The sequence below is a fragment of the Caretta caretta genome, chromosome 2, assembly GCF_965140235.1.
Source record: "Caretta caretta isolate rCarCar2 chromosome 2, rCarCar1.hap1, whole genome shotgun sequence".
NCBI lineage: Eukaryota > Metazoa > Chordata > Testudines > Cheloniidae > Caretta > Caretta caretta.
In genome coordinates, this window is record NC_134207.1 from 259,563,070 (window position 1) to 259,589,874 (window position 26,805).

At 43.9% G+C, this 26,805-nt stretch overlaps 1 protein-coding gene across 5 annotated transcripts in view; it reads right to left on the reverse strand.

The window, feature by feature from the left end:
• CRHR2 (corticotropin releasing hormone receptor 2) overlaps window positions 1-26,805 on the reverse strand; it is a 248,542-nt gene that overhangs the window by 30,862 nt on the left and 190,875 nt on the right. The window lies entirely within an intron of this gene.

The window sequence follows — 26,805 nt, forward strand, 5'->3', positions numbered from 1 at the left end:
AGCACAAAGCGTTTATAGTGCTCCACTTTAGAAAGTTTTCAGCCAGCCACAAAATACAGTTTTCCTGATTTCGATCTCACTTATACAAGCTTGACACTGGTTCAGCTCCAGTGGATTCACTCCTCATTGACAATGGTTATTACTGTGGTAGCTGGAAACCCCAGTGATGGACCAGGACCCCGTTGTGCTAGGTGCTATACATGCATAGAACAAAAAGGCACCCTCTGAAGCATCAGAGATAGTCACAGCTGGAGATGGGGCACTGGGTGGGGTGGTCTGGTGATCTGAGATGGTACCAAAAATTCTCTCTCTCTCGCAGGTATTTGGCTGTTTTTTTTCTTGCTCACATGCTTAGGGTCAAACTGATCGCCATGTGTGGGGTTGGTAGTGACCATGGTGGTGGTGATGGTGATTCACCTTCCTCTATGGCATGGGGCACAGGCTGCTTGCCAGGATCATCTGGGTTTACCTTACTTAATCAATTCCATTACCATTGCAGGGGCCTCAGGAATTGGCACACCTGAGCCCCTCCTGTTCCCTGTATGTGGCACACACTAGTTTAGTCTCCTGCAGGGTGTATTACTTTGGTCTAATTTTGGTTGTTGGGTTTAGTGGGCGGGTGGTGTTGGTGGCCTGTGAAATACAGGAGGTCAGACTGCATGATCTGGTGGTCTCTTCTGGCCGTAAACTCTATGACTATGACAGTCCCTGCCCCAGACAGCCTGTGACCCAAATATTCGTCAAGAGACAACAGATGGATACAGACAGACAGACGAGGGAGCACAAGGAAACAATGAGACAGTCCTGGTCAGCATCATGGGCAGTAATCTCAGCACACCAGCTACCTAATCATTGCCAAGTGTTTTGAAGGCGTCGCAGCAAAGGAGAGGTTTATGAAGGGATGTGAAGGACGACGAAGTAGTTTTGTGGATGTTTATGAGTCCAGTAACATCAATAGGAGCTACAGGTGCTCGACCCCTCTGAAAAATCTGGCCACTTCCTTACTGGGCATTTACTTAGGTGCCTAAATATGGATTTGGGTGTCTAACCTCAGGCACCTACATTTGTACTTTTGGGCCTGTGACTAGCCTAAAGTCAGACAGCCAGTCAGCGGCAGAGTTGGGAACAGAACACAGGATTAGCGGCTCCCAACCCTTGCTCTAGCCACTAGAAATTCCTGTCTTCCTAAACCATGTGTGGGGTGGCAGAGTGTGGTGAGAACAGAATTCTTACGCATCTTTCTGCTGGCAGCAACGTTCAGTTTGTAGTGGCTGGGGGAAGCAATGATCAAATGACAGCTCAGCAAGGCCACACAGGCCTTACAAGACTTTTCTTAGATAGTGACCATAATGAGATCATGGGTAGGACAATAATCAGATTAGGTGTGTCCTCAGGAGCATATCACATGGATTTATGTTTTCCAATTGGACACTAAAGCCTTTGCCTTTTAGGCATTGGCATGCAATGGGGGTAGCTAAGAGACACCCCCTCTCCCTGCCCCCGCCAACTCCAGTGGGAGCTCAGGAAGGTGTTGTCTTAGAAGCACAACGTTTCTCAGGTATGGAAGGGAAGTGCAACCCACGGTTATCCCCCCCTGCTCAGTCGTTGTCCAGCATGTGTGTAAAGGGAGAGAGATAAGGCTTTGGCCCTGCCTCCTCCATGCTCCTTTTGGGGTGGCTAGTTCTGCCAGTTTTGGTAGCAATGAGTGATGTAGCTAGTGGCTGAGAATCTCATGTTTGTTTGCTAGTAGCTTGGTCCCAGTTTGCCTTCTTGAGGCTTGTCATAAATATAAAGGGAAGGGTAAACCCCTTTGAAATCCCTCCTGGCCAGGGGAAAGCTCCTCTCACCTGTAAAGGGTTAAGAAGCTAAAGGTAACCTCGCTGGCACCTGACCAAAATGACCAATGAGGAGACAAGATACTTTCAAAAGCTGGGAGGAGGGAGAGAAACAAAGGGTCTGTGTCTGTCTGTATGCTGCTTTTGCCAGGGACAGAACAGGAATGGAGTCTTAGAACTTTTAGTAAGTAATCTAGCTAGGCATGTGTTAGATTATGATTTCTTTAAATGGCTGAGAAAAGAATTGTGCTGAATAGAATAACTATTTCTGTCTGTGTATCTTTTTTGTAACTTAAGGTTTTGCCTAGAGGGGTTCTCTATGTTTTTGAATCTAATTACCCTGTAAGATATCTACCATCCTGATTTTACAGGGGGGATTTCTTTATTTCTATTTACTTCTATTTTTTATTAAAAGTCTTCTGGTAAAAAACTGAATGCTTTTTCATTGTTCTCAGATCCAAGGGTTTGGGTCTGTGGTCACCTATGCAAATTGGTGAGGCTTTTTATCCAACATTTCCCAGGAAAGGGGGGGTGCAAGTGTTAGGAGGATTGTTCATTGTTCTTAAGATCCAAGGGTCTGGGTCTGTAGTCACCTAGGCAAATTGGTGAGGCTTTTTACCAAACCTTGTCCAGGAAGTGGGGTGCAAGGTTTTGGGAAGTATTTTGGGGGGAAGGACGCGTCCAAACAGCTCTTCCCCAGTAACCAGTATTAGTTTGGTGGTAGCGGCCAGTCCAAGGACAACGGGGGGAATATTTTGTACCTTGGGGAAGTTTTGACCTAAGCTGGTAAAGATAAGCTTAGGAGGTTTTTCATGCAGGTCCCCACATCTGTACCCTAGAGTTCAGAGTGGGGGAGGAACCTTGACAAGGCTTGCGACTGGGTGTCACACCTAAAGAGGTCTCTCTGGAAACCTGACTCTTGTTCTCTTGTTCCACGCATCACACTACATCACGGAGATGGGTTCTGCACATTTTTTGCCCTGGCACAAGAGTAAGGACTAGGATTTCACTCGGCCCCTGAATATGGTTGTGGAAGTGGTGAGGTTTTTCTGTGCCCACACACAAGAGGCAGCACAAATCTGCCCACACACAAGAGCATCTTGGTGATGTGAATTTATGAGCATTTTTATCCCAAAGGAATTATGTGGTCATGAACGTCAAGAATTTAGGATTCAAGTCAAATTAGAGAGTTGATCTTTACAACCAGTTTGAAGCCAGTTTTACCCTCCAAAAATTAAAGCTCTAGTTAATCTGTTCACTTTAGGTGTTCACACAATAGCTAGATAAGCCCTAGCATGATCAATGAGGTCACTCGTGTCACCTGTTCATCTTAACCGTCCCGAAGGTCTAACTCTGCTAACATTATCCCACGGAAAATTCACGTCTGAATTCCCAAGAGTACCATTTTGCTATCTCCCATAATGCTCACTTAACGTGCATCATTCATGAGGCTACCGCCTGTTCAATGTCAGTTACCTCCTGCACAATTTGTTATGAATAGCGTCACATTTGCCCCATATACACTTGTCACACTATATGCCTTGAAATGTGCTACCCAGCATGGGAAAAAAAGATGTGTTTCAAGAACGTCTTTAAACCAGCAACTCAGCTGTCATGCTCATTAATAGCCAGAAGTGAATCACAGACATACTCCATTCCTGGATTGCAAAAGGCCAAAAGCCTTGAAACTCTACACACGGGAATGCGGAGGTAGGTAACAAAGGGATAAGTTCCTTATAAGATCCACAGATAGATCTCAGACGTCTTGAGTCTACTGCACAGTAGCATTATTAAAGTGCTGGTGTTACAGAGAACCCTGAAAGAGACTGATAGATTGCAAGCAACTATGCTCGCGTATGAACTCAATCCCTATCTGTCTTCTCTGAAAAGCAGCCCACACCTCGTGCCCTGATGCCGAAACCTTCTGCTAACTTCCATCTAGTGATCCCACCTTCCCCCTCAGATGTCTGACTCTCCCCTAAGTGTTGAGACAAAGCTCCAATAAAAATTAATTAGTCTATGATGCCTGTATTGAAGTCATTAGAGCAGACGTTAATCTTCAGAAGTGAGTTTTTAACAGTGATGGTAATTAACTTTGGAGCAGGGATGTGGTGGAGTCTCCATTGCTTGGAGTCTTTACAGCAAGACTGGCCGTCTTGCTAAGAGGTATGCTCTGCTTCAGCCACAAGTAATTTGGCTGGATGCAGGAATTACTGCCAGAAGCTGGGGACGGATCACTCGATAATTGCCTTGCTCTGTTCACTCCCTCTGCAGCAAATAGGAGTGGTCACTGTCAGAAGACAGGATACTGGGTTGGACAGACCATTGGTCTGATCCAGTATGGCTGCTCTTATGTTCTAAATTCTATGGTCAGTGACAGGCAGGACGTCAGACTAGATAATAGTGCTATGCTTTTCATTCAGAGCTCTCAGTGCGCTTTACAAAGGAGGTCTGTATCATTATCTCCATTTAACAGAGGATACTGAGGCACGGAGTAGTGACATGACTTGCCCAAGCTCTTTGCCCAGCAGCAGAGCCACAAATAGAACCCAGATCTCATGAGTCTCTGGCCAGCATGCTAGCCCCTCGGCCAAACAATATATTCACATTGAAATATATTCACATTCACTGACGCTTAGGCTCCGAAGTACCTAAGTCACTTTTTAAAATGGGACTTAGGCTCCTAAGTCACACAGGGTATGTCTACACTGCATTGCAAACCCAGATTTGTGGGATCCAGGCTTCTGGACTCAGAGTTTTCAAGCCTGGGTTTAAGCGTTCACACTCCATTGAAAACCTGGTTTTACAACTGCTGGACCTAGGGGTCTCTGCTGTGCTACCATACAATCTCAGCAGGACTTGGGCTCTGACCCACCCCCTAGCAAGGCCCTAGGACCCGGGTCCTGAGTGCTTGCTGAACCGAGTCAGACTGATTTGTATGTTGATGGAAGCAGGCTCAAACCTGAGTCAGAGCCCAGGCTTAGTGTGCAGTGCAGACATACCCTAAGGTTTTTTTGAAAATATTACCATTAGTGCACAGATACCACACTGATAGGACATACATAAAAACCTGTGATAGACAGATAGATTCTTCCAGTCCCACTGTTTGCATAAGCATTATTCTCTAGTGGTCTAAGATACTTACTCAGTCCCTGATCAGGCAAACTCCCCTTGACATCAAAGGAAGTTTGCCGGAGCAAAAACTGCAACAGTTGAAGGATTTGACCCTTGTTTTTAGTCAGTGAAGCAGAACAATATCAGAGGAAAAGGAAAAGGTGCGGTACTGGTAGGAGGCAGCGCCATACCAGTCGATGCTTTTAAGTCTACACCAAAGCTCCCTGAGAAACAGAATTTCTGAGAAATTCTGATATTGGGATGAAAAGTTGAAATATCGAAACTTTCTGAGGAATGAAAAAGTTCCAATGAATTTCAATCAGCCAACATCAAAATGTTTAATTTAGACCTTTGTTTTTAACTGACTCAAAATGTTTCATTTTAATTTGTCTACTCAGAACAAAGTGCTTTGTTTCATTTCAAGTTGACATTAATTGCTGCATTCACCTGAACTGCCCTGGTCCCTCATAGGAGTTATAATTTCGGGCCCCTTGTGCTTTCATTCTTTCCAATGGATCCATTTCCTTGAATGGACTATATCTCCTTTGATGCATGGTGGAATCTCATCAAGAGGAAGAGATTGTGGGAATTCTGACAGGAATTTGTCTACACCGTTTTATTTGATGTGCAAAGCTGTCCCCCCTTGCTCTGATTAAATGTGTGTATTTCTGTCTGGTCATGCCATGTGCCAAATAGAGGCAACTGGTTTTTTGTGTAGAAAATGTAGGAGAAAAATTGTTTTCTGGGAATGTCCTGCAAAAGATTTTGGGGTTTTTTTTAATGAAAAAGCAAAACTGAAAACCCTCAGATTTTTTTATTTTGTTGTTTTTACCTTTCTTTCTTCCCCTTTCCTCCTCCTTTTTCATTGGCAAAATGGTAACAAGGAGATAGGAAGGGAAGGAAAAAGGGAAAGAAGGATTTACAGACACCTACATGGCAACTTAACAGTTGTATTATACATGGGCAAAACATTTCCATCAAAAACATTCTGTCAATTAAAAATACATAAAAATAACCTTTAGCCAAAACCAAAAATATTTTGTGCTCCATTTTGCTTGGTCTGGTCTAGTTTTCAGTGTTCCAAGCAAATCCCACCTTTCTCATATTACCTCTTCCCCCAACCACTTATGCATCAAAGACATCAGACTTGATGCCCCACTTGTCTTGTCCAAGGCCTTTGTCCTGTGACATTAACCTCAATACTCATTTGTCTGAGCTGGCCAGGATCTGTTCCACCCCACTCCTTCTGTGACTAGGAGGAGCCAGGTTAGCATAAGGAGGATGATTTTCTGGCTAGGGAAGCAGGCTGTTACTCAGGAGCTCAAGGTCCAGTTCCCAGCTCTGCCACAAACATTCTGTGTGTCCTTGAGCAACTCACTTCAACTCTCAGTGCCTAATTTCTCCATTTGTATACTGGAGCTATTTCTTTTCTCCTACCATTTGTCTGTCTTGTCTTTTTAGATTGTAGGCTCTTTGAAGCAGGGGACTGTCTTTCCTACACATCTATACAGTGCCTAGCACAATGAGGCTCTGACCTCAGGTGCGGTCTCTAGACACTACTATGCTGAAAATAAATAATTATTAGTATTCAACAATTGTCTTAGCAAACTGGCAAGTTCATCAAGGGCTGCCCATGCTCCAACTTTGCGGACGTCAGCTCTTGCCACCTTGTATTCGGTGGCGGAGTCCTGAGCACCAGTTTGGAGTTGGTTTAGGTTGGACATTAGGCAAAACTTCCTAACTGTCAGGGTGGTTAAGCACTGGAATAAATTGCCCAGGGGGGCCATGGAATCTCTGTCACTGGAGATTTTTAAGAGCAGGTTAGACAAACACCTGTCAGGGATGGTCTAGATAATACTTAGTCCTGCCATGTGTGCAGGGGATTGAACTAACTGACTTCTGGAGGTCCCTTCCAGTCCTATGATTCTATGAAATGCAATACCAAATTACGAATCCTGCATCACTACCCAAGCACAGTTAGTAGCTTGAGATCTCATAACTCATTCATGCTCCTTCTTCTAACCATCCTATTTGGAAGTTCTGAAATGAATTGTGAGGAATTCTACTGTGTAACCAACTTAGAGTTGGCACAGAATACAAATCAGCCCCAATATTAACTTTCACAAATGAAAGAAAACAAACTGCCACAGAAGATATAATCTCTAGTGGGTGTTGACTGGTGTGGGCATGTTTCTTTCCCTATTGGTAAAAGATCAACAATGTATGCCTGCCTGTAGCATTTCGCATCTCTAATCCTGATCTGCTATAGCCACAAATCAAAATGTCTCACACAAGTGGGGCAAGGTGGGTGAGGCAATACCTTTGATTGGATCAACTTCTGTTGGTGAGAGAGACAAGCTTTTGAGCCACACAGAGCTCTTCTTTGGCTATATGGCTTGTCTCTCTCACCAACAGAAGCTGATCCAATAAAATATATTACCTCACCCACCTTGTCTCTCTAATATCCTGGGATCAACATGGCTACAACCAATTGAACCACACAATGTGGTGGCGGAATGATACTGCCTCTTATGTAGGCCATTTTACACGTAAGTATTTTAAAGTTTAGTACTGTCAATATAAGGCTTTGTGATAAGCTGGAACAACAAGGAATGAGCATGGTGGGAATTCTTTTCAGAAATGCCCCACAACAGTGATACAGTGGCTGTCTGATACTGTACGTCCCTCACATAGAAGGCCATATGTGCCTGGGTGACGCTTGAAACCTCCCCAAAAACAACGGCTTCCAAACACAAAGTCACTCTGCCCCGAAAAGAGGCAAGGAGAGAGAAAACACCTTTTCGGCAGGACCTCACAAGTGCCTTCATTTCATTCAGCACGTCAGAGTCTCATAAAAACAACACAATAAGGGAATCGCAGAATCATAGAATCATAGAATATCAGGGTTGGAAGGGACCTCAGGAGGTCATCTAGTCCAACCCTGTCATAAATATAAAGGGAAGGGTAAACCCCTTTGAAATCCCTCCTGGCCAGGGGAAAGCTCCTCTCACCTGTAAAGGGTTAAGAAGCTAAAGGTAACCTCGCTGGCACCTGACCAAAATGACCAATGAGGAGACAAGATACTTTCAAAAGCTGGGAGGAGGGAGAGAAACAAAGGGTCTGTGTCTGTCTATATTCTGTCTTGGCCGGGGATAGACCAGGAATGGAGTCTTAGAACTTTTAGTAAGTAATCTAGCTAGGTACATGTTAGATTATGATTTCTTTAAATGGCTGAGAAAAGAACTGTGCTGAATAGAGTAACTATTTCTGTCTGTGTATCTTTTTTGTAACTTAAGGTTTTGCCTAGAGGGGTTCTCTATGTTTTGAATCTAATTACCCTGTAAAGTATCTACCATCCTGATTTTACAGGGAGGATTTCTTTATTTCTATTTACTTCTATTTTTATTAAAAGAAAGTCTTCTTGTAAGAAAACTGCATGCTTTTTCATTTGTTCTCAGATCCAAGGGTTTGGGTCTGTGGTCACCTATGCAAATTGGTGAGGCTTTTTATCCAACATTTCCCAGGAAAGGGGGGGTGCAAGTGTTGGGAGGATTGTTCATTGTTCTTAAGATCCAAGGGGCTGGGTCTGTAGTCACCTAGGCAAATTGGTGAGGCTTTTTACCAAACCTTGTCCAGGAAGTGAGGTGCAAGGTTTTGGGAAGTATTTTGGGGGGAAAGACGTGTCCAAACAGCTCTTCCCCAGTAACCAGTATTAGTTTGGTGGTGGTAGCGGCCAATCCAAGGACAAAGGGTGGAATATTTTGTACCTTGGGGAAGTTTTGACCTAAGCTGGTAAAGATAAGCTTAGGAGGTTTTTCATGCAGGTCCCCACATCTGTACCCTAGAGTTCAGAGTGGGGGAGGAACCTTGACAAACCCCCTGCTCAAAGCAGGACCAATCCCCAACTAAACCATCCCAGCCCGGGCTTTGTCAAGCCTGACCTTAAAAACTTCTAAGGAAGGAGATTCTACCACCTCCCTAGGTAGCGCATTCCAGTGTTTCACCACCCTCCTAGTGAAAAAGTTTTTCCTAATATCCAACCTAAACCTCCCCCACTGCAACTTGAGACCATTACTCCTTGTCCTGTCCTCTTCTACCACTGAGAATAGTCTAGAACCATCCTCTCTGGAACCACCTCTTAGGTAGTTGAAAGCAGCTATCAAATCCCCCCTCATTCTTCTCTTCTGCAGACTAAACAATCCCAGTTCCCTCAGCCTCTCCTCATAAGTCATGTGTTCCAGACCCCTAATCATTTTTGTTGCCCTTCGTTGGACTCTTTCCAATTTATCCACATCCTTCTTGTAGTTTGGGGCCCAAAACTGGACACAGTACTCCAGATGAGGCCTCACCAATGTCGAATAGGGGGGGACGATCACGTCCCTCGATCTGCTCGCTATGCCCCTACTTATACATCCCAAAATGCCATTGGCCTTCTTGGCAACAAGGGCACACTGCTGACTCACATCCAGCTTCTCGTCCACTGTCACCCCTAGGTCCTTTTCCGCAGAACTGCTGCCTAGCTATTCGGTCCCTAGTCTGTAGCTATGCATTGGGTTCTTCTGTCCTAAGTGCAGGACCCTGCACTTATCCTTATTGAACCTCATCAGATTTCTTTTGGCCCAATCCTCCAATTTGTCTAGGTCCTTCTGTATCCTATCCCTCCCCTCCAGCGTATCTACCACTCCTCCCAGTTTAGTATCATCCGCAAATTTGCTGAGAGTGCAATCCACACCATCCTCCAGATCATTTATGAAGATATTGAACAAAACCGGCCCCAGGACCGACCCCTGGGGAACTCCACTTGATACCGGCTGCCAACTAGACATGGAGCCATTGATCACTACCCGTTGAGCCCGACAATCTAGCCAACTTTCTACCCACCTTATAGTGCATTCATCCAGCCCATACTTCTTTAACTTGCTGACAAGAATACTGTGGGAGACCGTGTCAAAAGCTTTGCTAAAGTCAAGAAACAATACATCCACTGCTTTCCCTTCATCCACAGAACCAGTAATCTCATCATAGAAGGCGATTAGATTAATCAGGCATGACCTTCCCTTGGTGAATCCATGCTGACTGTTCCTGTTCACTTTCCTCTCATGTAAGTGCTTCAGGATTGATTCTTTGAGGACCTGCTCCATGATTTTTCCGGGGACTGATGTGAGGCTGACTGGCCTGTAGTTCCCAGGATCCTCCTTCTTCCCTTTTTTAAAGATTGGCACTACATTAGCCTTTTTCCAGTCATCTGGGACTTCCCCCGTTCGCCACGAGTTTTCAAAGATAATGGCCAATGGCTCTGCAATCACAGCCGCCAATTCCTTTAGCACTCTCGGATGCAACTCATCCGGCCCCATGGACTTGTGCACGTCCAGCTTTTCTAAATAGTCCCTAACAACCTCTTTCTCCACAGAGGGCTGGCCATCTATTCCCCATGTTGTGATGCCCAGCGCAGCAGTCTGGGAGCTGACCTTGTTCGTGAAGACAGAGGCAAAAAAGCATTGAGTACATTAGCTTTTTCCACATCCTCTGTCACTAGGTTGCCTCCCTCATTCATTAAGGGGCCCACACTTTCCTTGGCTTTCTTCTTGTTGCCAACATACCTGAAGAAACCCTTCTTGTTACTCTTGACATCTCTTGCTAGCTGCAGCTCCAGGTGCGATTTGGCCCTCCTGATTTCAATCCTACATGCCCGAGCAATATTTTTATACTCTTCCCTGGTCATATGTCCAACCTTCCACTTCTTGTAAGCTTCTTTTTTATGTTTAAGATCTGCTAGGATTTCACCGTTAAGCCAAGCTGGTCGCCTGCCATATTTACTGTTCTTTTGATACATCGGGATGGTTTGTCCCTGTAACCTCAACGGAAGTGTCACAGCACACTATTACTGAAAAATTGCTTATGTTCTCATTTTTGCCATATAATTATAAATCAATTTGAATATAAATATTGTACTTACATTTCAGTGTATAGTATATAGAGCAGTATAAACAAGTCATTGTCTGTATGCAATTTTAGTTTGTACTGACTTCACTAGTGCTTTTTATGTAGCCTGTTGTAAAACTAAGCAAATATCTAGATGAGTTGATGTACCCCCTGAAAGACCTCTGCATACCCCTAGGGGTATGCATACCCCTGGCTGAGAACCGCAGGTCTATGGTAGGGTTTGGCTTCCTTTTGATTCCCTTCACCTCTTTTATACAGTTCAGCTACTTAGATCTTATCTTTTTATCTTACCTGCTGGAGAAATTAGGAATTTAAACTCCCTATGAGAACATCTTGCCTGCCCCCTGCCAATCCAGTCCTGGCAGTCAAATTGACTAGATGGTCTCAAACACATCTTTTCCCATCTATAATTTCTATAATGTGTCTCTAATAAAAAATCCCTATACTTGCTATCTCTTCGTTTGCATAAAATGTAAATATTAATCCATTTGTCGCTCTTTGCCATTTTATAAAACACAGTAAAATCCACCCGATGATTTAGTAACCCAAGCTGAATGTAAAACAGTCATCTCATTGAAGCATTATATACTGTCATCTTGACCTCACTGAACTAATATTCTGCCAGTTTCTTAATTCCCGTTTTAATTACCCTGCCACATTGCTTTGACATTCTTATTAGATGGAGCTCTTTCATTATGAGAGTGCCCCTTTCAAAGCTTACATGCATCACAATGACTCCTTTTGGCCTCTAGCAGGATGTGGAATCATCTTCCAAGGGAAACAAGTTCCCAGGCTTAAATTATTTAAAATGGGATTAGATCAATTTCTGGAGAAGATAGTGGAAAAATTCACTGGTACTGGCTAGGGGATAAAATAAAAGGAACTAATAGTCATTTACCCTCCCTAACTTTTATTATATGCTTCAGAACATCCACATTTGTCTCTGACCACGAGAAACACTGGACTAGAATGGCAGGGATGCTTCAGATTGGGACTGAGGTGCATCTGTCAAGCTGTGTGTGGGACAGCATGCACAGCACCTGCCTGGGTCACGCTATTGCTTAAATTAAAAGGACTTATCAGACCCCTGTGGTCAGCTTTGTAGGGCAAAAAACCCCCTCAGATCAGACTTTTCCATGATGTAACAGACACCATCACTTCCAGCTATTCAATCTCAATTTTCATCCTCTTCATTTCATCTTATTACTCACAGTTATCCAGTATTTCCTACTTCGTCCCTCCAGTGCTTCCTAGTCTCAAGCAGTGAAAAAACATCCCAAAAGAACCATGTATTTGCAGTATTTCAGCAGTCCCAGTCCTGGGCTTAACCAAAAGCCCAGAGACATGAGAGGAAAGTGTAGGGAAAGCTAACCAAACCTGTTTGGACTCTGAGTCTTTGGGGTTCAGTTTGAGATTTGTGACAGTCTGGGTCAGTTCAACTGTCCCTCACTTTAGACCTAAATTTACCTCCACCTCACACATATCTGCTGTTATCTCAGGGTTTATTCCGGTGCATTATTTACAGATGAACTGCTGAATCCCCAAAAACATTACTGATATTACATTAGTAGTGCAACACCCATCAGTAGCTTCCCGAATCAATATTTTTCTTTAGTTTTTCATTTGCTTGTCTGCCTCATATTCTAGCCTCAACAAAGAGGTAGGCTGCTAACTGAGCTGAGCCCTAACTGGTGGTGGCAGAAATGCCGTAGATTACACATTCCTTTTTGATAGTGTCCTGCCTATAAAATATATAAACAGGAGACTTCAGAGGCACTGTACAGTCCATACGTAGCAGTGACACTCCTGTATGAAAGTTAATAAAAAAATTATCATTAGTTAATATACTACATTATGTTCTTATGTACATTGTAGCTCACTAATTCTTTTTGGTCAAGAATTGCAAAGCCTTAAAATACATAATACAACTGACTTCTATGCAGACTGTGGGTTGGGATGAAGACCAATATTTTTGTGGGGAAGAATTTGCCATTAAGCATGTACTGGCCGCTCTGCTGTTATCAACTCTTAATGTACATCCACATTCCCTGCCCCCCCACCCATGCATTAATAGTGATGGCCTAGGCAGGTAACAGATTTTGCACGTTGGTTCTATCAAGAAATGAGACTGTATAAAAAGGGCACCTTCCGCTTCAATAGACTTGTGCTCAGAATCATATTTGCTTACCATAGTGACTAAAGTAAGGATGCACAACTTTTTACTGCTATTGGTTCTGCAGGGTATGCGGTATCCACCTAGACGTGACCGAAAGCACCCCTGTATTCACACCCCACACTCTATTGTAATAATCTTTGTACAAAATACGCCTTGTGGGGTATCACTGTAAAATGTATTACTCACTGATCGGTAATATCATGGTGAAATGTGTTTAGCAACATAGGTAAAGTTATGAACATAAGCTGAAAAGATGACTGAAATGTGGTTACCAGATAAGACTGGGGAGTGGGTAAACCTGTTTCTCAAAGACAAAGGACAAGCTGACGCCTCTAGCCAGGTGTGATCAAAGTTGATGGGAAATCACCTATCAAGTGGCCACGCTTTGGCAAAGAAGGGGGGTAGGAACTGATTGATCTACATTTTAGGAAGCAGTAGGGAACCTCTTTCACCAGGAGACTCTATGACTCCAACCTCGCAGTGGGAATTAACCTTATCTAGGCGTAACGCTCAGAAAAATGAAAAGGAGGACTTGTGGCACCTTAGAAGCTAACAAATTTATTTGCGGATAAGCTTTCGTGAGCTACACCTCGATGAAGTGAGCTGTAGCTCACGAAAGCTTATGCTCAAATAAATTTGTTAGTCTCTAAGATGCCACAAGTACTCCTTTTCTTTTTGCGGATACAGACTGACACAACTTCTACTCTCAAACCTCAGAAAAATGCATTTCAAAGCGTGACCGGATTATAAAAGTGAGGGGCAAATACCCTCCCCAGGTATCTCTCCCTCTCTCTCTCTTTCACTTTCACCCAAGACATAAAAGAAGCAGCCATTTGACTTTGGGAGGGATTCTGACCTGAACTTTGGTCAGCCCTGTTGCTGGGAGCATGCAGTAAGGATTTTACCTTGAACCAAGTCTAGTTTGTTAAGTTTTAGCACTAGCAAGCGTTTTATCTTTATTTCTCTTGTAATCATTTCTGACTTCAACAGCTTGTACTTTTACTCACTTAAAACCTCTCTCTGTGAGGTAAAACAAACTTGTTTTGTTCTTTAACTCATCCCATTCTGGGTTTGAACTGAATTGTTGGGTAGCAAGCTGCTATATATTTACCCCTTCCCGGGGCAACAGACTTATGATATCTGAACTGACCAGGAGAAGACTGCACTGGGCAGAACACATTTTGGGGGGATATTTGGGACTGGGAATGTGTTGGGGTCACCCTGCAGGCAGTAACCAAGGCTGCTGGGGTGAGTGTTGCTGGCAAGCTGTAGCTATACACAGGGACTCATGCTGTTTGGCTGCTTGTGAGGAGCCAAGGTCGCAGGGCAGGTGGTGACACAGCCTCTCACTGGTCCGGGCTGCACCCCACAGTGTGACACTAGGTCAATAGTGTCCAACCTGTGCCCGCAATGCACTAAAACTGTGACCCCTAAAAATGGTGGCCCTCAAGGGTTATTGTGTTACTATCTCGCTCTCATATAGCCCTTTCCATCCACAGATCTCAAACACACTTTAACTTGTATTTGATTATGCAGTGGAACTGTGCTTTCTAACCAGGCCCTACCATTTCTAAACTGGGCTGTCTGAATCAGCCCCATTGCTACAGGAAGGGTGTAGGGGGCGCTGTTTCCCCAACTGCCTCTCACCACCTCCCTGACAGCCCCAGGAGCACCACCGGCGCTGATCTGGAGTGTGCCGGGCTGCAGCTGCATACTTTTCTGCAGCAGTAGCTTCGCAGTGCCCCATCAGTCAGCTCAGTGAAATGCAGAGGTGGGAGAACAGAGTAATTCTGCTTGCTTCACCATCAGGCTGTGGGATCCCCAGAAAACAGAATGTGAGCTCAACCGGTTTCCTCTAAGCCTGGGAAATAACTGAAGTAGTGAGTACGGGCCCTGGGACTTTTCTGGAAGAGTATGTTTGGCCCTCAGGGTGGCTGGGAATTTTCAGATTAACGTTTTTCCATTAGAAAATGACAATTTACTGAAACTGAACCTTTTCCCCGGAAAGAGTCAAATCTGATGAATCTCTCGCTTTGAAAAATGTTTTGGCAGGGGAGTTAAAATTGTCAAAATGTCCCATTTAGACATTTTCTAAACAAAAAGTTTCAGCTTTTGGCTGTTTTTCATTTTTTCAGTACAAATTAATTTTAAAAAGGCCAAAGGAAAGGAAATGTTTCAATTGAATTTTTGATTTGAATTTTTTTTTTTGGATTATTGGTTCATGAAATTATTCAAGATTTCGACTCTTCACACTGATTTTGAAATATCAAAAATTCTCACAGGATTTGGAAACCACTTCCCAGCAAGCTCTCCCTACATGGTAGTCTTTACTGAAGTCTCTGAGTGGTTAAAGGAGAGAGCTGGATTCTAGTCTAGCTCATACACCATCAACGGAATTAAGTTCCAATGACAGAGCCAGTCAGCTATCCCTGTGCAACCACAATGAAGTCAAGGGGGCTACTCAGGTGTCACTGAAGCCAGAAAACAATGTGGTTGTACAGATCTATAGACACTGAGGCCTAACTCTGGCCAGCAGAACTTTTGTTGCTGCTGGGTGAGGTACACAAAGGAAATCTAACCAAACATTTTCAGTCTTCGAAGTGGTTTGCTATGAGGTTTGGTTGAAAGTGGGAGTTGGTTGTTATTTTATCCAACCCCATTTGACCAGAGAGCTGTACCACCTTGTGTGGTGACCCACTGCTTTAACAAGCAAAGCAGCTCTAAGCCAGGTCAGTGTTAGACTAAGGGCATGTCTATACTGCAATTAGACACCCCATATAGCTTGGGTTATAGGGTTGTTTAATTGTGGTGTAGACAGTTAGGCTCAGGCTGAAGCTCGAGTTCTGGGACCCTCCCACCTCGCAGCCCAAGCCTGAACAGCTACACTGCAATTAAACAAACCCCTTTACCCAAACCCTGCAAGCCGGAGTCAGCTGGCACGGACCAGCCGCGAATATCCAACTGGAAGGGAGACATACCTTATGAGACATCCATGGAACACCTACTGCAGAGCAGATGCTTAAGGAAGTGTTACTTATGGTCCAGTAGGTGGCACTCTTCCCTTTGAGTTAGAATCAAAACCCCGCTTGAGAGCCTTAGGAACAATCCTTGGTGGGAAATTCACATTTAAGGTATGTCTTCACTGCACAGTTAACCTGAGTGATCGGCGCCTCGGTCTGAGCACTCTGGCTAGCCTTGCCCAGGTGTGAGCATCGCCCCAGCAGGGCCCCACTGCATTCACCAATTCAGAACTTACCTACGGTCGTCTGGGGCACATCCCAGGGTTCTTTGTGCTAAGACACTCTAGGATTCTTTATCAGTCAATTGTCTCAGTTGCATTTGAACTTGCCCGTCCTTTGGGAGGAATTGTGGGAAGGGATTAGATGACTATCAGCACTTGAGGAATTTTTGCCTGTGTCCTCACTGCAAGTGGTGACACAGGGTGGGATCCAGCCTGAGTTAAACTGGAGGCCAGGTTCTAACCTATACTCCCTGCCAGATCAGCTAGCTTGACTTAAAGCACCTCCAAACACGTCTCAGAGGTTTTTCTGTGTGGGTGCTACAGGGGTTTGGGGTAAGAACCTGGGTTAGGTGTGCCGTGAAGACATTCTCTTAGACCTGGCTAACTCTGCCCCTTGTTCTGCCAATGGAGCAGCTGCCGTCTTTAAAGTACAAAACGTGTCAGCTCTGACTCACTATTCTACCTGACTTAATGATTCGATTTGTACTTGGCATAGATGCTACATATAAAACAGAGGGGGGCCTATAAAATGCAGACTCTAGAACAGCAAGATCTCTGGAATATGAAGAGGATGGCTCTGATTAGAATGGCAAAAGTGAGGTGTTGTATTGTTCAAAACCATCTACAGGAGAAGTGAACAAGGTTCCTACCAAGAACTAATTTAGAAAACTCTAGTTGAAGGTTTATGTGATGCAGATTCTTGTCTACATCGGAGGATCCCTTTCTGGAAGTCAGTTGGTGACTCCTTCTTCAGTATCTCTAGCAACAGGGAATGGGAGAACCAGGTTATTTCAGACAATTCCCCCACTCCCTACTAGAACCTTTGTCCAGTTTTAGAATCATCATTTAACTAAAACTTTTGGAGGTTCTGAAATTTTTTTTTAATTCCCTTCTTGATTACATCCAGGATCAGACAGAAAGTACTTAAATAGCATGAGGCTTCTTGGTGAGATTTATTGGTGGGGGCAGAAGCACCAGAAATTTTGCAAGAAAGTTTGTTTGCATGAGAATTTGAGCTCATTGGAGCAGTCTCAAATAAATAAATAAATAAATAAATAAATAAAATCAAACACGTTTAGGTAAGCCTCTGACCTTCTGGATGATTGTCTGAACATATATTCCAAAATTTTAAAACATGCTTTTCCCTCTTCTCTTAATTTTAATATTATGGTTTTAAAAAATTCAATCAAACCTGCCACTGCAGCTTTACCCAGAAGCACATACAGCATCTACTTCCAGGCACCAAGATCAAGCAAAACATCCAACCTATCTTACACCTGTCTCTGGTACTTCTATGGCCCATATTACCACAGTATCTGAGTGCCTCACAATCTTTAATGTATTTAACCTCACAAAATCACTGTGAGGCAGATAAGTGCCATTACCTCCATTTTACAGATGGGAACTGAGGCAGAGGGAAGCTAAGTCATGGATGAAAGATCACACAGCAAGTCTGTGGAGGTACTGGGTTCTGCTGGTCACACAATGGTAACTGGTATGTGAATTCAAAACTACTCCAAATCTTTTGAAGGTTCATAATTTCTTAGTGTGTAGCATGTCTGTCAATGCCACGCGGCTTTGTAATTTAACCCCATTAGACAAGCCGCAGAATATTCCTTGGTATTACAACCATCAGCTCTGTTTTGCTTACCTGACTTTAGCTCTATCTTCAGTCAGGGTTTATCTGGCCTGATTAATCTAAGAGATTTCATTGTATTTTGTGCTCTCTCCTACAAACACTGACCTATTTGGGATCACAGTTAAACAGTGCTGTACTAACCCCAAAAACTAGTAAAGAAATAAGCTCACTGGATCACTATTTTTCACAGTGCTGAAATGCTATAGAGTGTGGCCAGAAAGGACCACTGTGATCTCGTCTGACCTGCATAACAAGCCACAGAATTTCACTCAGTGATTCCTGAACAAACACAGTAACTTGGGGTTGAGCTACAGTGTCTCTTTTAGAAAGACATCTGGGCTGCTCAGTTTAAAGATGCCAAATGATGGAGGATTTGCTACACTGCTCTGTACATCGATTAAACAGTCTATTTAATGTTGCTCTTGTCTTCTTATGTTATGACAAAGTGAGATTACACACAGTAATTGATAGCAGATCCGTAAGTCATTAAGACCACTTGAAAATGGATTTAAATTATCTCAAGCAAACCATGGAGAACAAGGATCAAATTCCATATTGCTGTACGGAAGCCTCCCTCCATAAACGTAATAACACTTAGCTCATCTCTAGTGCTTGGCATCCATAGATCTCAGAGCACTTTACGAAGGAAAGTCTGTAGCATTAACCACATTTTACAAATGGGGAAACTGAGGCACAGAACAGTGACATAACTTGCCCAAAGCCAAACAGATGATCAGTGGCATAGCTGGGACTAGAACCCAGATCTCCCTATATACTTACACCAGTGGTGAATTTATCCCTGTGAATTATTTTCAATTAGGTCCAAAATGCACAGGCCAGGAAACTGCTAAATTCTCAATCATAAAGAAATCTGTTAAAGCTAAAGCACGTTTTGAACAGTCTAAATGTTATAAACCAAGCAGCAGGGGAGCTCTGAGGTCTAGTGGTTTAAAATACCGAAACTTAACAAACGCTTAGCTCCCAGAAATATTGCAGAGTGATTCAAATCTGGGTCCAGGGGTTAGTTTACACCATCAGATGCTGAATCAACTGAATCCACTGCTCATTTACTGACTGTTAGCCACGTGTTTATTACAATATTCTTGTAACCTTTTGATGGTTCGCCTCTGAGATGGACTGCGTGGAAGGCACTATATCAAATAAAGTCTTATTACTTCTCAGGTAATTCATGTTGAAATTTGATGCGTTGGCATGGACTCTCAACCCTTCGCCTCCTGTGCCATCCCCCCAGACAGAGACATTAGATTAAAACCAGACTAGGCTAGTCTGAGCCCCAATAATGGGATTAGTATACACATTCCAACTGAAAACATTTAACAGGATCCTATTTTACAGCACCACAAGAAATTGCATTTCAGAGTATCAAACACTTTTTGCAGGGCTGCGTCTCTTTTGATATTTTGCCAGGACTGGGATGCATCAAGGGACAAAGAAGAAATATAAAATATGATGAACAACAATTTCTCTCTCATAATTTACTAGATGAAGAGATAGGCTATGGGGCACAGGATACAGGATGTGCATTTTATATTCACAGGTTCCTTTGGCTTTGAGATCCAAACAAAAAGCAGCTAACAAAGAGTAATCTGGACCCCATCTTTCAAATTTTAATTTATGAGAACATTTCTATTGCTTCCAAAACTACAAAAAAAGCATTTAAACAAGCATGATTCGTGCACCATTCAGAACCATAAAAAGGAAAGGAGTACTTGTGGCACCTTAGAGACTAACAAATTTATTTGAGCATACAGCTCACTTCATCAGATGCATTCAGTGGAAAATACAGTGGGGAGATTTATATACATAGAGAACACGAAACAATGGGTGTTACCATACACACTGTAACGAGAGTGATCACTTAAGATGAGCTATGACCAGCAGGAGAGCGGGGGGAGGGGGGGGAAAGGCAGAACCTTTTGTAGTGATAATCAAGGTGGGCCATTTCCAGCAGTTGACAAGAACGTCTGAGGAACAGTGGCGGGGGTGTGTGTGTGGGGGGGGAGGAATAAACAAGGGGAAATAGTTTAACTTTGTGTAATGACCCATCCACTCCCAGTCTCTATTCAAGCCGAAGTTAATTGTATCCAGTTTGCAAATTAATTCCAATTCAGCAGTCTCTCCTTGGAGTCTGTTTTTGAAGGTTTTTTGTTGAAGAATTGCAACTTTTAGGTCTGTAATCGAGTGACCAAAGAGATTGAAGTGTTCTCCAACTGGTTTTTGAATGTTATAATTCTTGACGTCTGATTTGTGTCCATTTATTCTTTTACATAGAGACTGTCCAGTTTGACCAATGTACATGGCAGAGGGGCATTGCTGGCACATGATGGCATATATCACATTGATAGTTGTGCAGGTGAACGAGCCTCTGATAGTGTGGCTGATGTGATTAGGCCCTATGATGGTGTCCCCTGAATAGATATGTGGACACAGTTGGCAACGGGCTTTGTTGCAAGGATAGGTTCCTGGGTTAGTGGTTCTGTTGTGTGGTGTGTGGGTGCTGGTGAGTATTTGCTTCAGGTTGGGGGGCTGTCTGTAAGCAAGTATTGGCCTGTCTCTCAAGATCTGTGAGAGTGATGGGTTGTCCTTCAGGATAGGTTGTAGATCCTTGATGATGCGTTGGAGAGGTTTTAGTTGATCAAGGATCTACAACCTAGTACTCCTTTTCTTTTTGCGAATACAGACTAACATGGCTGCTACTCTGAAACCATTCAGAACCATAGTGCCTTGAGACTCAAGGATCAAATATCATTGTCTCGGGATAGGTCTGGGGACTAGTAACAAGACTCAGATGGCTTTATTCTCTATTGCCCTGCAGACATTTACACCAGTAAAGGTAAATCCAAAATCAGAATGGTAGCAATTTGCATACCCCCTTTGCACTCATTTTGTACAGGTGTGATTGATTGCATATAGTACAGGACAATGGTGAATCAGGTCCAAAGGGTACAAAAATTTCAGAATGCCTAAGGTTATGTCTGTACTGCAGTAAAAAAAGCCGCCGGCACCAAGTCTCAAAATCCAGGTCAATGGACTTGGGCTCACAGGGTTTGAGCTGCAGGACTAAAACTTGCAGTGTAGATGTTCAGGCTCAGGTTGGAGCCTGGTCTCTGAGATCCTCCCACCTCAAAGCTCCTAGAGGCCAGGCTGCAACCCAAGCCTGAATGTCTACACTGCAAATTTTAGCCCCACAGCCCATGAGCCTGCGTCAGCTGACCATGCTGCAGGTCTTTTATTGCAGTGTAGATGTACCCAAAATGAGTTACGAGCCTAAATCCCATTGACTTTCAACATGACCTTGGCTTAGTCTACACTTAAAAATTAGACAGATCTCGCTACATCACATGGGGCCGTGAAAAATTTTGCACCAAATGCTATAATTAGGTTGACCTTAGCCCCAACGTAGATGCGGCCTGCATTCTTCGGTAGACCTAGCTACTGCCTCTCAGAGATGGATTAGCTACGACAGTGTTAGGATATAGATATTCAGGTCTGTCTATAAAGGCCTATACTCTAAGAATTTAGGTGTATTCTTATCACTTGTCTAGTTATAGAGGTATAAAAGAAAGAATCAAAATCACTGTCTGCCAGTGTAAGGTTCTTCTCTTACTGTGACAGTCTGAGGCCCTGTGCTTAGGCTAAGGCCTTTGGCTAAGCAGCAGAGGCAGCCATAAGCTAGGAAGCGAACGGTCACATCCTCACATTCCAAACTAGTCACATTGAAAGAAGGTGCTATTGGGCGGTTTGGAATACAATCCTGTCCTGATAGTGCCTATCACCTCCAGAGAAAGGGAAGTGCCTAGAAAATGTAAAAGGAAACTTAGTTTGATAGCATCCTGTCTGGCAAGAACTCACTTATCAATAGCTGGGATGTGAAATCCTCACTTCTGTATTGTTTTGTCATTATAGTTCCCACTTTGCTATTGTTTGTCTGTATAATCTCTGTCTGGTTCTGTGATTGTTTCTGTCTGCTGTATAATTAATTTTGGTGGGTGTAAACTAATTAAGGTGGTGGGATATAATTGGTTACATAATCATGTTACAATATGTTAGGATTGGTTAGTTAAATTTCAGGAACGTGATTGGTTAAGGTATAGCAAAGCAGAACTCAAGTTTTACTATATAGTCTGCAGTCAGTCAGGAAGTAGGGGGGTGGAGGTGCGCATGCGGGTGGGGGAAATGGGAACAGGGCATGGGGTAAGGAAATTGGAATCATGTTTGGCTAAGGGCAGGAATGGGAACAGGGACACAGGTGTAAGGCTCTGTGGTGTCAGAGCTGGGAAGGAGGGTACTAAGGAAGGAAACTGGAATCATGCTTGCTGGAAGTTCATCCCAATAAACATCGAATTGTTTGCACCTTTGGACTTCAGGAATTGTTGCTCTCTGTTCATGCGAGAAGGACCAGAGAAGTGAGTGGGTGAAGGAATAAGCCCCCTAACAGACAGAAAAGCCCATTCCATTGATGTCAGAAGCGTCTAGACTATGGCATTACAGCAGCATCACTGCAGTGCCATAGCGGGGCTGGTGTACCAGCTGTAGTGTAGACATGTCTTAGGAGCCGAAGTGCCTACATCTCTTTTGAAAATGGGTTTTAGGGCTTATCTGTGGACATGTCTTTGTGTGTGATGTGGATGTTTGGCCCCCTAAAAATGGAAGAGAGACCACAGTAAAGTTGTGCACAGACCACCATTAACCTGTGTTTCCAATCCACCGCTCATCAGTAATGACTGAAAGCTGTCACACAGGTTAATGGTGGTCTGTGCACAACTTTACTGTGGTCTCTCTTACATTTTTAGAGGGCCAGGCATCCACATCACACACAAAGACAAGACTGAATAGGCATGGAGACTGAGCCATGCTTTCATCCCTATCTATATCAGGGCAAAGGCACTCCAGCACATTGCTAAGGAAGCTTCTCCTACCATTACTTGTACAGCACCCACTTAGATGAAGGACTTCAATCTTCAGTGCTGTCAATCCAGCACTTCTCACAATGGCCCTTTAAAGGTGCAGTGATAAATTATGTTTGAGCTGTGATTTGCTTGTATTGACTTCAATATACATCATATAATGACAGTATATTTAGTTGCTCTAGCACAATTTATGGCTACATGTTTTATGAGAAACACTCATATGATATGGGGAAAGTAGCGGACGTGATATATCTTGACTTTAAGCAAAGCTTTTGATATGGTCTCCCACAGTATTCTTGCCAGCAAGTTAAAGAAGTATGGATTGGATGAATGGACTATAAGGTAGATAGATAGAAAGCTGGCTTGATTGTCGGGCTCAATGGGTAGTGATCAACGGCTCGATGTCTAGTTGGCAGCCAGTATCAAGTGGAATGCCCCAGGGGTTGGTCCTGGGGCCGGTTTTGTTCAACATCTTTATTAATTATTTGGATGATGGGATGGATTGCATCCTCAGCAAGTTCGCAGATGACACTAAGCTGGGGGGAGAGGTAGATACACTGGAGGGTAGGGATAGGGTCCAGAGTGACCTAGATAAATTGGAGGATTGGGCCAAAAGAAATCTGATGAGGTTCAACTAGGACAAGTGCAGAGGCCTGCACTTAGGCAGGAAGAATCCCATGCACCCCTATAGGCTGGGGACTGAGTAGCTAAGCAGCAGTTCTGCAGAAAAGGACCTGGGGATTACAGTGGATGAGAAGTTGGATATGAGTCAGCAGTGTGCCCTTGTTGCCAAGAAGGCCAATGGCATATTGGGTTGCATTAGTAGGAGCATTGCCAGCAGATCGAGGGAAGTGATTATTTCCCTCTATTCAGCACTGGTGAGGACACACCTGGAGTACTGTGTCCAGTTTTGGATCCCCTACTACAGAAGGGATGTGGAAAAATTGGAGAGAGTCCAGCACAGGGCAGTGAAAATGATTAGGGTCTGGGGCACATGACTTACGAGGAGAGGCTGAGGGAACTGGGCTTATTTAGTCTGCAGAAGAGAAGAGTGAAGGGGGATTTGATAGCATCAACTACCTAAAGGGGAGTTCCAAAGAGGATGGAGCTCAGCTGTTCTCAGTGGTGGCAGATGACAGAACAAGGAGCAATGGTCTCAGGTTGCAGTTGGGGAGGTCTAGGTTGGATATTAGGAAAAACTATTTCACTAGGAGGGTGGTGAAGCACTGGAATGGGTTACCTATGGAGGTGGTGGAATCTCCTTCCTTAGAGGTTTTTAAGGTCAGACTTGACAGAGCCTTGGCTGGGATGATTTAGTTGGTGTTGGTCCTGCTTTGAGCAGGGGGTTGGACTAGATGACCTCCTGAGGTCTCTTCCAACCCTAATATTCTATGATTCTGTGACTCAACTGGGAATAGAAACAAAAATCACAACTTTGCAATCAGAGGAATATTTTAGCAAGCATGTTAAGAAATATATTTTAAGTTCCAAGACAACGCACCCTCATATCTTGAGCAAACGAAGGTGCAGCTGTGGCCTTTTATGTAATTAACAAAGATGGCGAGTTTTTCTCACCTAATTTCCTAAAATGTATCAAACTTTCTCAGCTATACAATGAAATTAGTCTTGTATTCACCTGGGCCTTAATTAGAGCTCTAATACAGGCCAATGAGAAGAGCCCAATTTGCAGGAATACCCAAGCGCTATCTAGCGTGGCGCTTCCCAGATTCATGGTCTGGATGGTGGCAAGGCTGGCCTCTGGCTCAGTTTAGAGCAGTCTCAGGGCTGTTCTAAATTTCAGCCAGCTGCAATGGACACCAAGGGACTATTATGGCAACAAGAGTAGGCAGTCTAGCTGCATCCCCACTTCCCTGGCTATGCCCCAATATGCTGATAGATGCGAGGGGCTGTTCCACTCACTCTCTGCTGCATAGGGCATTCCACAGGCAATTTACAGCCCTTTTACACTTGGGGTGACCACCTTTGTTGGATGGAGTTCAGGGAAAACCACATGAAAAACAAGAGACAATGCTTTATTTTAAGCGACGTGTCTGTGGGCTGGCTTGTGTTGTAGTGATTAGGTTGACAAGAGTGGTGAATCTGTGCTGGGGCAGAGAGGCTGTAGCTTCCAAAGCGTTCAGGTAGTCCTGATGAACTCTAGTAGTCTCTGCACAGGGGATTTTTGTGTAGCTTCGAATGCCTCTTCTCTAGTTGAGGCTTTGAGTAAGCAATCATCCCGATAGGGGATTATTATAACTGCTTATTTGTGGAGGTGAGCTGCCACAACCGCAAGGACTTTTGAGAATACCCGTGGAGCCGTATATAAGCCGAAAGTGAGTACTTTGTACTGGAGATGATCTGTTCCCAGAACAAATCTGAAGAAACCTCCTGAGTGAGGGATGTATCATTATGTGGCAATATGTATCCTGGAGGTTGAGGGCTGAGAACCAGTCCCCTTGTTCTAGGGCTGGAATTAGCATTGTTAGACTGACCATCCTGAATTGCTGGGTCTTCACAAATTTGTTGAGTCTTCTTAAGTCAAGAATGGTCCTCCATCTCCCATTTTTTTCTGGGTTAGAATATAATGGGAATATAAACGCTTCCCTTTGTGTTGTGCTGGTTCTGCACCTAGGTGTTTGGGATGGTTTACCTCCTGTCGCAGTAGGTGTTCATGAGAAAGTTCCCTGAAGAGGGACAGAGATAAATTGGATGGAATAGTCAATCTCGATGATTTCTAATACCCATTTGTGTGATGTGATATTTCACCACACTGGGTGGAATGGAGTCAGATGGTCTCCAAATGGACGTTTGGTGTCGGATGGGTCCAGCAGTAGAAAAAGTAGGAAATGTGTCATGTCTCGACCCTGTTGTTTAGATGGAGGTTGTTGAGATGTCGAGGGCTGAGAAAGGAGTGTTCTCCGTCTTGCAGGTCTCTGCCTCTGCAGGTCATATTGCCTATGAGGTTGGGTGTAAGGCACAGATCTAGATCCTTCCATCAAGTAATCCTTCCCCTGTTTGTTGTTTTGTGTAGGCATGTATATGCCCAAGGATCTCAGAGTCACCCTGGAGTCCATCAATGTGTGAAGGGATTCATATGTTTTGGTTGCAAACAGCTGGAGGCCTTCGAACAGGAGGTTCTCGACAGTTGATTGTACATCTTTGGGGAAACCCAAGACGTGGAGCCAGGAAGCTTCTCACATTACTATGGCTGTGGCAACGGAGCGTGCTGCCATGACTGTGAAGTTCAATGAAGCTTGTAAAGCTATGCGAGCTAGGAGTTGACCCTTGGATATGAAAGCTTTAAATTGTTCCTTTTTGTCCTCAGGTATGTGTTCAGTAAAGTCAGAGTTTTCTGAGTAATTGGACTGATTGTATTTGGCCATAAATTCTTCATAGTGTGCAATCCTGAACTGTAGGTTGCTGAAGAAAAAGCTTTATGACCAAAAAGGTCTAATCTCTTCCAGCGCTTGTCATATGGGGTGGATCTGGAATGGTGTTGTCTGCCCTGCTCATTCACAGCCTCTACCACCAGAGAGTTTGGCATAGGGTGTGAAAATAGAAATTTCATCCCCTTGGAAGGGACATAGTATTTTTTATCCACTCTTTTGCAGGTGGGCGGAATTGTTGCTGGGGTCTGCCAGATGGTCTGAACTCGGTCCATAAGGGCCTCGTTTATTGGGAGGGCAGTGGAAGAGATTGAAGTCTGGAAGATGTCCAACAACTTATGCTAGGACTCAGCAACCTCTTCCAGCAGAATCTCCAATGATGGTGAGGATGTGATAGCTTCTTCTGGAGAGGAGGATGGAAAATTGGCAGCTGGCATGACTTCCTGATCCAAAGTCTCCTCCAGTTCCTCGACTGCCTCTTCTGGAGGTTCAGAGGGTCCAGGTACAGAGGGGGATGGAGAATGTCTCAACCTCTCCCTG